An 11,154-nucleotide genomic window follows, 5' to 3' on the forward strand; every position below is an offset into this window, starting at 1 on the left:
TCCTGGAAATTCACAAGATACATCTGTGTATCAAAAGCTCTTTGATATATTCTTTAACTTACTATGGCTTTCACTCTTTTTGACCATAGACATACTGCTTTGGTTTGGTTGACTAACACCTTTTAACTCTCATTCCACACTTTGACACTGTCCCTCTACTTTCTGTGTTCATTGGCACCCTATAAACACTCAGCTCTGCATCCTATGAAAGGGAAAAAAGCATCTTTTAGAGCAGCACTCCACAGTGGATAATCAAGACCCTTCGATCTGGCCTTGCCTTCACAGCTATTTGGATGGTAATGCCCCCTTTAGAAAAGGATCACAGTTAGCTCTCCGACTTGGCTTAAACATTGAAGGAAGTTGAGGGCGGAAGGAGGGTAAAGGTTTTGCAGCCCAAAGTACAGACAGGGTGAAAGCGCTGGCAGAGAAAGGAGAGAGGAGAAGAGGGTGAAGACATGCGAGAGCTACGGAGAGGGTAAGCTGCCTTTGTGGGAGAGTGCAGCCCACCTGTGTGGTTCACTCCTGAGGGATGCGGTGGGACTCTACCCATGCGAGGCCAGAATTAATGTGGAGCATTATTAATGTGGTTTTTTAGGAGCAGAATTAATGTGGTTCAACCCCCACTTTGTTATGTTCAAAACATTCCTCTCGTGGGCAATGACATCCTACTTCTTTCGCCTCTCCTGCCATCTCTTCGTTTGGTATCCTAGTTTGGTTTAGTTTTCATTATTAAGCCAACTCATTTTCTTTTAGTGTGAAACTTCTTAATTCATTCTAATATGTTTTAATTTTCCCCCCCATATTTCAGAATATCCTTCTTCTGCATAGAGACTCTTGAGTTTGAGGTCTAGGCCACTGCTGTCCCACACGATGTACTGGGCAATGGAGATGCTCTACATCTGAGCTGTCCTGTGGTCCCCACTGGCCGGCCACACGAGGCGACTGAGTGCCTGAAATGTGGCTCGTGTGACTGAGGGGCTGAAATGTTAATTTTAAAGAATTTAAAGTCAGATAAGTGGGGACTTCCCAGGTGGTCCACTGGTTAAGACTCTGCCTTCCAGTGCAGGGGATGCGGGCTTGATCCCCGGTAGAGGAACTAAGATCCTACGTGCCTTGCGGCAACTAAGCCCATGCACTACAACTCCTGAGCCTGCACACTCTGGAGTCTGTGCCACAACTAGAGAGAAGCCCCCGAGCTGCCAGGAAGGATCCTGAGGGCTGCGGCTAAGACCTGATGCAGCCAAACAAACACATAGATAATTTTAAAAATAATAAAGTCAAATAAACACACATGACCAGTGGCTACTGCATTGGAGAGCAGATTCAGATGCCTAGACCCTGAGAAGAAAAGAAATGTGCTTTTATCACATCGCACTGGGATGGCTACACCACACCTGACACCCTGGGGAATCTGTTAAATCCATTACTGTGTGCTTTAGTTTTAGGCTAGCGCATGCGTACCACAGGACATCTGGAGATACAGTTTTCGGCAGTATCCATGGTTTTGTACATACAGGGACTCGTTCTCCCGATTATTTGACTTCACATATCCAGGAGGCTATGTGTGTAAATACATGTAAAACGGCTCTGAAGGCAGACAGACTTGGGTCAGAACCCTCATCCCAACAATCTCTAATGACCCCTTACCCACGTTCCATCTACGAAGTTGCAGCAGCAACTATCAAATTCCTATCATATAGCCCTCGGCACCAGGTACAGGTATCTAGAGAGGACAGGTAACCCAAAGTGGGCCATTCTCTCCCTGGGAATTTGGGAGATTAGAGGGAGAGAGAGAGATTGGATGCTTCATTGGTTGGATCCACACACCAACAGTGAGTACTGCTGGTCTCCTCATTTTCAATACCCAGATTACAAAATTCAAAGGAGCCAGTGTACAAGAGAGACAAGAATGACACAGGCAGGCAGAAGCGGGGTACAGACACTAGATGAACAGGGATGGGGAGGGCTCCTAGACCTCCCTCTGATGGGCATCAGTGCTTGCCCACCAATGCCTCTCCTCTGCTGACAACAAGAAGTTGCCCTCCCCAGCACTTTCGCAGGGCCATCAGACTTGCAGTAACATGTGGCCTGAGGCAGCGAAATTCCTCTCTGAGTCGCCCCAGGCTCTCACTGCCCTGCTGGGGTGCATTTAGGAGCCTCACGATGAGACAGATCCAATAGTCCAGAGATCCAAGCAGCTGGGTCTCTGAGTCACCACGTGGAGGACGGGCGCCCTGGAGAACCCCCCGGGCCTGCATGCTGGTGTCTCGAACCACCGCGATTGTGAGGTGGTTATGAAAGCATAACTTGGCTTCTTCTGGCTAACATTCTCTCTGAGCCTCCGTTTGCTCATCTGTGAAATGGAGCTAAGACTGTTCTGTTAGAAGAAGCCTTTCTTGTTCTTTCAGCAGCGAGAGCTCCAGGTCTGGTTGATTCTTGTTGTTGTTTAGTGGCTAAGTTTTGAGTGACTCTTTGCAACACCATGGACGATAGCCCGCCAGGCTCCTCTGTCCACGCGATTCTCCAGGCAGGAATACTGGAGTGGAGTGCCATTTACTTCTCCAGGGGACCTTCCCGACCTAGGGATCGAACCCACATCTCCTGCATCTCCTGCATTGGCAGGCAGGTTCTTTACCACTGAGCCACCAGGGAAGCCCCGGATTGATTTTAGTACAGTCTAAAAACCTCCCGAGTACCACAGTCAGTATGATCGAATCAGTGCCAATGCAATGGCATCTGAAATGCATTTGCCTCAGCCTAAGGAGCTCGAGCCGGTCTCAATAGGGACCAGTCACAGAGAATACACTGTCCTTTATCAGGGCGGCAGGAGGGGACAAGTGTAGGGCAGGCCTGGGATGGCTTGTCCTCCCGGGGGCCACTGAAAACTCCTGCATCCTCACAGCAAATCAGGGCAGGTACCCCGGGTTCTGGGAGAGGCTCCCTTCCTTCTTCTTGCTGCTGGCAGATGGGCAGTGACTCACAGAGCCAGTCCCTGAGACAGAGGAATTGGCTCCACCAGTTGGTGCCTAAGAGAAAAAGAAGGAAAATACAAGGCTTCCAGAAATCAGCTAGCAGCACCAAGGCTGGCATTGGACATCCCTCATCACCACACGCCCATCGGGCTCACTGTGCCCCAGCTTCTGTGTAACTTCCCACCGGTGCAAGTCTCACGGGTCCCTGTCAACGTGGAGCGTGTGTGTGTGTGTGTTGTATGTATATGTGTGTGTTGTGTGTCTGTATGCGTGTGTGCATCTGTGTGTGTTGTGTGTGTGTGTTTGTATTGTGTGTCTGTATATGTCTGTGTGCATGTGTGTGGGGGGTGGCGGGGGGATATCCACGTTTGTGATGCAGCAAAGGGAACCCCTGTGCTTTCTCCTCCAGAGTTCCACGAGGTCCTTGCTGCCCTTGGTGTTCACTGTTGGAAAGAAGAGCTAAGGTCCTGACAACAGCCTTGCTCTCCAAGCCCAGTCAGCTGGACCGGTCAGAGGGACACATTGATGAGGTGTGAGCTTGAAAATGGGAAAGAGATCAGTTTGGGTTCATAACCTGTGGAATCCATCTAGTTCCTCTGTGTCGTCTGTTGGGAATCCCACAGAGAACCGTGCCCGGCAGCTGGGAGGCTTGCCTTTCTTTCTGAAGTGGCCGTAGACTGGGGGGTTTAGCCAGGAGCTTTGGGACCTGGGTAGAATGCTCTTTGCACAGGTCCTGAGTGGCCTTTGGCCTTGCCTGAGGGGCAGGCCCAGGGGCTCAGAAGTGGACAGCTGCTCAGAAGAGGAGCATGGCTGGTGGGAGGGCAGGCGCTCTGACCCGGGCTGGGGTCTCCAGGTTCTGCCCAAACCCAGATGCGTTCACTTCTTGTCGGCGCCCCTCACGTGTGCTGGTGATTGCCCTGGAAAGGCAGGAAATGGATGAAGAGAGTAAAAGTCTCGGGCTTCCCTGGTGGCTCAGTGGTAAGGAATTTGCCTGCCAACGCAGGAGATGCAAGAGATGAGGATTCAATCCCTGGGTTGGGAAGATCCCCTGGAGAAGGGAATAGCAACCCCAACTCCAGTATTCTTGCCTGGAGAATCCCATGGACAGAGGAGCCTGGTGGGAATAGTCCACACGGTCACAAGAGGCAGACACGACTTAGTGATTAAAACAACAGCAGTCCTCGCCTCAGTCATTCCGAGGCACTGCCAGGATCTAACTTATCTAATGGCCATTTCCACTCTTACCTTCTCACTGCTGATTCTTTCCCTGGGTGGAGAAGGGGTTATTAGATTTTCCCTGAAATTGTTTTTCTTCAATTCATGATCTCCAAAGCGCAGAGTCCTGGATCAGAAATGTGTGCGTTACACATAACGCCTTCTTGAAAGAAAGCCTGGCCCTTGAAGGCCGTGTCTCAAAGACTGAGCTAAAACCAAACTGAGAAGAGAATTTGTGTATCTTTTTGTGGTTTAGAAGGTCAGGGACTTCATTTCCTTCCTCTGGAGCTTGAAAAGGGCTCCCTGCTACGCTCTCAAGGAGCCTTTCATTTGTGTGGCTGCGAATGCTGGTTTATGTTGATGGCAACGTATAAAATTAAGTGAGTGGCTGGTTATTTCATTTCTAGTACATTAGAGTTCTTCTTATACAAAGCAGTTATTCACAGAGTTTATTCTGTTATTTGTTTTCTTTTAAATCCCGGGGTAGGCGGGGATGTTAACAAGGTTAACTCCCAGTTATTCAGGTTATCTAGTTTGTTTGCCGGTGGCTGAGTGGGGCCTGGGGTACAGTCTCTGGAAGCAAGCGGATGCAGGGGTGCTGTTACAGGGAGAGGGCTCATCTGGATTTAGGACTCAGGAAAGGAAGGGAAGGATGAAAGGACAAGAGACTGGGTACCAGGGCTTGTTGACAGATTTGGTATGGAACCACAGAGCAAAACACAAAGAATAACTCCAGGATTGCAAATTCTAGAGTTGTTGTTGTTCAATCACTATGTCGTGTTTGACTCTGCAACTCCAAGGACTGCAACACGCTAGCTCCTGGAGTTTGCTCAAATTCATGTCCATTGAGTCGGTGATGCTATCTAACCATCTCATCCTCTGTTGCCCCCTTCTCCCCCTACCCTCTCAATCTTTCCCAGCATCAGGTCTCTTCCAATGAGTTGGCTCTTCGCACCAGGTGGCCAAACTATTGGAGCTTCAGATTCAGCAACAGTCCTTCCAATGAATACTCAGAGTTGATTTCCTTTAGGACTGACTGGTTTGATCTCCATGCAGCCCAAGGGACTCGTAAGAGTCCTTTCCAGCATCATAATTTGAAAGCAAAGTCTAAAGTACTTTCATACAACTAAAATGCAATGCATTCTATATATAGGAGCCACATTAAGAAAGTAAAAAATAAACAGATATATAATATTACTATTTTGATAATTTTAAAATTTAACCCACTATGTCCCAATATCGTTAATATTTTACCTTCTGGGTTTTTTTCAGACTAAGTCTTTTCAAATTCAGTATGTGTTAGCAGACCACATCACAGATCAGCCACACTGCAAGTGTTCTGTGGCCACACATGGCGGGGACCCCCAGAAAAGTCCAAGGGGATTGGAAGGATCTAAGAAGAAATGAGTAGGAAAGGATCCTTTGTTTGGAGAGGAGCCTGATAAGCTGTTGCCACGCTGTGTTTTGTGGGATGCCCGAGATGGTTGGAAGGAATTAAAGATACAGGACTGGTGGCTGGGAAGGGGAGGCAGAGAAGATGGATTGGTCAAGGCAGATTTGAGGAAATAAAAATCCCCTTACTATATTCGACAACACTTGTTTCATGGATGCCCAGACACTGCTCTGTATTAAGATTTAGCCCATTGACACATGTGCCCATAACGGTAAAGGGCTAGGACCATCTGTAGTGGGTCTGAAAGAGTGAAAGCATCAGTCAAGTCCAGCTCTTTGTGCCCCCGTGGACCGTAACCTGTTCCCCGTCCACGGGATTCTTCAGGCCAGAATACTGGAGTGCATTTCCACTCCCTTCTCCCAGGGATCTTCCCAACCCAGGGATTGAACCCAGATCTCCCGCACTGCAGGCAGATTCTTTACTGTCTGAGGCACCAGTGAAGTAGTGAGCTTAGGCTTCCCCTAAAGCTCTCAAGCTTGAAGTATTTGGGGATATTAATGCCTATCCACCAACCTCCAAATCACTCCCAATATACATCAAGGATTCAGGTACAAGTGCTTTTTGTTAAATTCACGTATGTTAAAATATCCAAGTACAGAAGTGTATAAAATAGAAAATAACTGTATTTTCAGCTTTCTTTTTGTTTCTTATAAAATAAGGATGCTATACTGTACTATATCATTTTCTTTAAGGTTCTTTGTTTTGTTTTTTGACTGGCTGTAATGGCATACAGGCTGTTAGTTCCCTGGCCAGGGATCAAACCCATGTCCCCTGCATTGGAAGCATGGAGTCTTAACCACTGGGCCCTCAGGAAAGTTCCTCACTTCCCTTTAAATGAGTATTGTGAACCTCCACCTCATCCTTTGAACCGGATCTGCACTACTGTATTGTATGGATGTGTTTCACCATTCATTTATCTGGTCTTTACTTGATGGAAATTTATGTTGTTTCAAATATTTTTGCTATTATAAAATACTACAATGGCTGTCCTTTCATATATATCTCTGTACAATGGTTGGTTTTATTCCTTAGGAATACATTTTGAAAGTGATTATCATTATCAGTATGAATATTTTAAAGTTCTCAATGAATACTGCTAAGTTGCTTCATAAAGCTTCCCTTTAATACTTCTTGAGGATTCTGTTCCCACGACTCCGTGCTAATACTGGTTATTTTCATTCTTTTCAATCTTGTCCATCTGATTGGTGAAAAATATATTACAGTTTACATTTTAACTTCTTTGATCACTAGTGAAGTAAAGCGGTCTTTAAATATGTATGAAACATTCATATTTCTTCTGTAGATTGAAAGTGAAAGTCACTCAGTCGTGTCCGACTCTTTGTGACCCCATGGACTTCTCCAGGCCAGAATACTGGAGTGGGTAGCCTTTCCCTTCTCCAGGGGATCTTCCTAACCCAGGGATCGAACCCAGGTCTCCCGCATTGCAGGCAGATTCTTTACCAGCTGAGCCACAAGGGAAGCCCAATTCTGTAGATTGCCTGTTCCTATTTTTTGCCCATTTCTAGATTGGGGTTTTGTTTTTCTCTTACTAACAAAATGACACTGACATTTTATATGTAATATACCCTGCAGGTATCTCCCCCAATTGTTTGTTTTTTATTTTGTTTGTGGTGCCTTTGCCTAATATTTCCATTACAGGTAAAATCAGGCTAAAATCATCATATGGAGAAGCTGGAGTTGGGAACTAGCAGAAGGGCAACAGTGGGAAGAAATAATCTAGTGCTTTCCCTCAGTGATAAAACTGGCCTAAAGGCAATACACAGAAGAGGTGGAAATCTCTCAACCATCTGGACATCTGGGGTAAGCCTCATTTTATTAAAAACAAAGTAGAAGTTTGTATTTTATTTAATAAACAATTGAGTCTCTAAACTGTAATAAGAATGAAAAATAAAGAAGGATGCTTTCCCTTCCAGACTTAATTCTGATTTTTCTTCAGAGAAAGGTCAGTTGGGATATAGGGGGAAAAAAAGCTCTTGGAAAAGTAATTTTGCTGCTTTAGAAGTAAGGGTAATAACCATTTGGAAATTCTTTGCAGTTTAAACAAGTTTCTCCACGTTATCCCTTTTCTCACAGATGGGGCTTCTGGGCCAGGTTAAGCATAGCATTTACTCCAGAAACATTTTTTAAGCCCCTACCCTATGCTAAGTGCCTCTAAAAAGGGAAGAATTTCTTGCCAACTGGCAGTAGGACAAAAGCATGAAGAAATCAGGCTTTACTCTAAATGTGCCTGAACCCAATAAATACAGAAAAATCAATTAGTACAGCCCAGTCTTGAAGGCCTTATGGTCTCACAGGGAATAAGGTTATTGAACACACATGGGCAGTGCGCTGCCTCCGGAATGCTGGAGGTGTAGCGTGCTGGGAGGGGATGGGATTCCACCTAGAAGGATCCAAGGAGTTTTCAGAAGAGGCAATCCTCAAGCAGTGTTTAGAGACAGAGTATGTAGTTAAGTGATCTGGAAACTAAGAAAGCAGATTCCAGATATTCAGCGGAAAGACAGACGTGACTGCAAACACCAGGGATTTTTGAAGCACTTGTCATCCTCAGGATGATCTGCTAAAGGAGTACTCCGAGATACAAAAGTGTAAGTAGTGATCACTGTGGATACACAGACCATCAGACGGTGAGAACTGTGGGACCTGGCATGTCGGTACCCAGGGCTCCAACATGGGCCAGCTTCTGATGTGACTCTTTTAAAAGATAAGATGCCTTTTCAATCTATAGTAATAATACTCAGTTCAGTTCAGTTCAGTTGCTCAGTCGTGTCCGACTCCCTGTGACCCCATGAACCGTGGCACGCCAGGCCTCCCTGTCCATCACCAACTCCCGCAGCTTGCTCAAACTCATGTCCATTGAGTTGGTGATGCCATCCAACCATCTCACCCTCTGTTGTCCCCTTCTCCTCCTGCCTTCAATCTTTCCCAGCATCAGGGTCTTTTCCAGTGAGTCAGTGCTTCTAATCAAGTGGCCAAAGTACTGGAGTTTCAGCTTCAGCATCAGTCCTTCCAATGAGTATTCAGGACTGATTTCCTTTAGGACTGACTGGTTGGATCTCCTTGCAGTCCAAGGGACTCTCAAGAGTCTTCTCCAACACCACAGTTCAAAGGCATCAATTCTTTGGCACTCAGCTTTCTTTATAGTCCAACTCTCACATCCATACATGACTACTGGAAAAACCACAGCTTTGACTAGATGGACCTTTATCAGCAAAGTTAACTCTGCTTTTTGTGTTTGTTTGTTTTATTTTATTTATTTATTGGACATGCAGCATGTGAGATCTTAGTTCTCCAACCAGGGTTCGAACCCATGCCCCTTCAACCACTGGACTACCAGGGAAGTCCCATCTCTGCTTTTTAATATGCTGTCTAGTTTGGTAATAGCTTTTCTTCCAAGGAGTAAGTGTCTTTTATTTCATGGCTGCAGTCACCATCTGCAGTGATTTCTGGAGCCCCCCAAAATAAAGCCTGTCACTGTTTCCATTGTTTCCCCATCTATTTGCCATGAAGGGATGGAACCGGATGCCATGATCTTTGTTTTTTGAATGCTGAGTTTAAAGCCAGCTTTTTCACTCTCCTCTTTCACTTTCATCAAGAGGCTCTTTAGTTCCTCTTCACTTTCTGCCATAAGGGTGGTGTCATCTGCATATATGAGGTTATTGATATTTCTCCCAGCAATCTTGATTCCAGCTTGTGCTTCATCCAGTCCAGCGTTTCTCATGATGTACTCTGCATATAAGTTAAATAAGCAGCGTGACAATAAATAGCCTTGAGATACTCCTTCCCCAATTTGGAACCAGTCTGTTGTTCCATGTCCGGTTCTAACTGTTGCGTCTTGATCTGCATACAGATTTCTCAGGAGGCAGGTAAGGTGGTCTGGTATCTCACTTATATGGCCCTTCGTACTTTCCAGGCTCTGTTCCAAGCATCTTACATATAACAGCTCAGTTAACATTCATAAAAGTCTTCTACTTCCCTTTGGCAGGTAAGGAAATTGAGGGACAGAGAGTTTTAGCCACTTACTGAAGGCTCTTTGTTTCAGAGGTGATAGTGTCAGAATTTGAATCTGAACTGGGATGTGAGTCCAGCCATCCAGATCAGTGTCTTCCAAGCAGATATAGTTATTGAGTATTTACTAAGTCTCAGTAAATAAGTTGCACGTGGACTCAATGGACATGAATTTGAGCAAACTCCAGGAGATAGTCGAGGACAGAGGAGCTTGGCGTGCTGCAATCCATGAAGTCACAAAGAGTGAGACACGACTTAGTGACCAAACAACAAGTTGCAGGTCGAGGTATTTATTCTGTACATGTGATTCTCAACTGCCATAGATCTGTGAGGTTGTGAGGTTGATACTACAATTTCTCCCCTTCGATAGCATTACAGAGATTATCTGCTTGCCCAGGGTCACAAAGTAGAAAGTAGCAGACCCAGGATTTGAGCCCAGAGAGAGTGACCTTGGAGAGTGGCAGAGCTCCTGGGCATGGTCACAGAAGCACACGACGCAGGAGGAGGGAGGGGACGGTCCCATGGCATTTGGCACATCTACTCTCATAGCTTTCTCCGGAGCCTCCAAGACAAACGAGTATTCAGAGGATGCTCTGCAAATACTGAGGAAGACTGCAGGAAATGGGGGTGACAGGCTTAGCTAAAAGGAAACTGGGAAAGGGGCATTCAAATGTCCCAGTCATGGGCAAAGGAAGAACTGTCAAACAGAGAGATGGGACTGATTCTCTATGGCTTCAGAGGGGAGAATCAACAGGGATTTTCCAGTAGTACACTCACAAATGGAATGGCATTGTGAACCCCTCGGTAGCAAGGTTTTTCTGAGAAAAGGCAGGAAAAAAATAACCATCAGAAAGTTTGGAGAGGGGCATTCCATGCTGGATGCAGAGCTGGCTTAAGTTGCCTCTAAGGTCACTCTCTTCTATGAGCTAATTGAATCTTAATCACCTTCCAACAAGCTCTGTTCCTTTTATGGAAATTAACATATGACAGAATCAAGACTTGGGAAGTTCATTAGAAGCTGTTTATCCAGCATTCTTTTGCCTGTTTTACCAAATCTTTGGTGCACGAGGTTCATAATCAGGTTCCTAAGGAAATACAAGTGGCGTCAGTAGCTTATAAAATAGATTGGATTATGTTCCTTGTAATTTACAGTTCAGAGTATTTTGTTGCATACTAATGCTCTTGAAAAGTCATGCTCCACGAATGAGAACTAATAGGTCACCTTTAACCAGAAGATATGATTAACCAGGATAACCCACCTGCACGCCATGACAAATAGCAAACGTTCTGGAACAGTCTCTGAACGGGAAACTGAGCAGCAAAGTATATGAAGCCGTTTCCTACTGGGAACCCAGAGGCAGCAACCCTCTGCTCATTTCCTCCACTGGCCAAGCCCAGGTCCCGGAGGTTATGATTTAGTGTCGGCCACAGGGTTTATTCAGCTGTTTCGGGGACAGAAGAGCTACTGCTCGTAGGCTTGATGGCCAG

At 45.8% G+C, this 11,154-nt stretch overlaps 1 long non-coding RNA gene across 1 annotated transcript; it reads left to right on the top strand.

The window, feature by feature from the left end:
- Positions 1 to 218: 218 nt before the first annotated feature.
- On the top strand, positions 219 to 7,551 carry LOC132343650 (uncharacterized). The gene is made up of 3 exons (XR_009492584.1): positions 219 to 475; positions 3,382 to 3,502; positions 7,300 to 7,551. It is a non-coding gene; the product is annotated as an uncharacterized lncRNA (long non-coding RNA).
- Positions 7,552 to 11,154: the final 3,603 nt, after the last annotated feature.

Source organism: Bos taurus, chromosome 23 (genome assembly GCF_002263795.3).
Source record: "Bos taurus isolate L1 Dominette 01449 registration number 42190680 breed Hereford chromosome 23, ARS-UCD2.0, whole genome shotgun sequence".
Taxonomy (NCBI): domain Eukaryota; kingdom Metazoa; phylum Chordata; class Mammalia; order Artiodactyla; family Bovidae; genus Bos; species Bos taurus.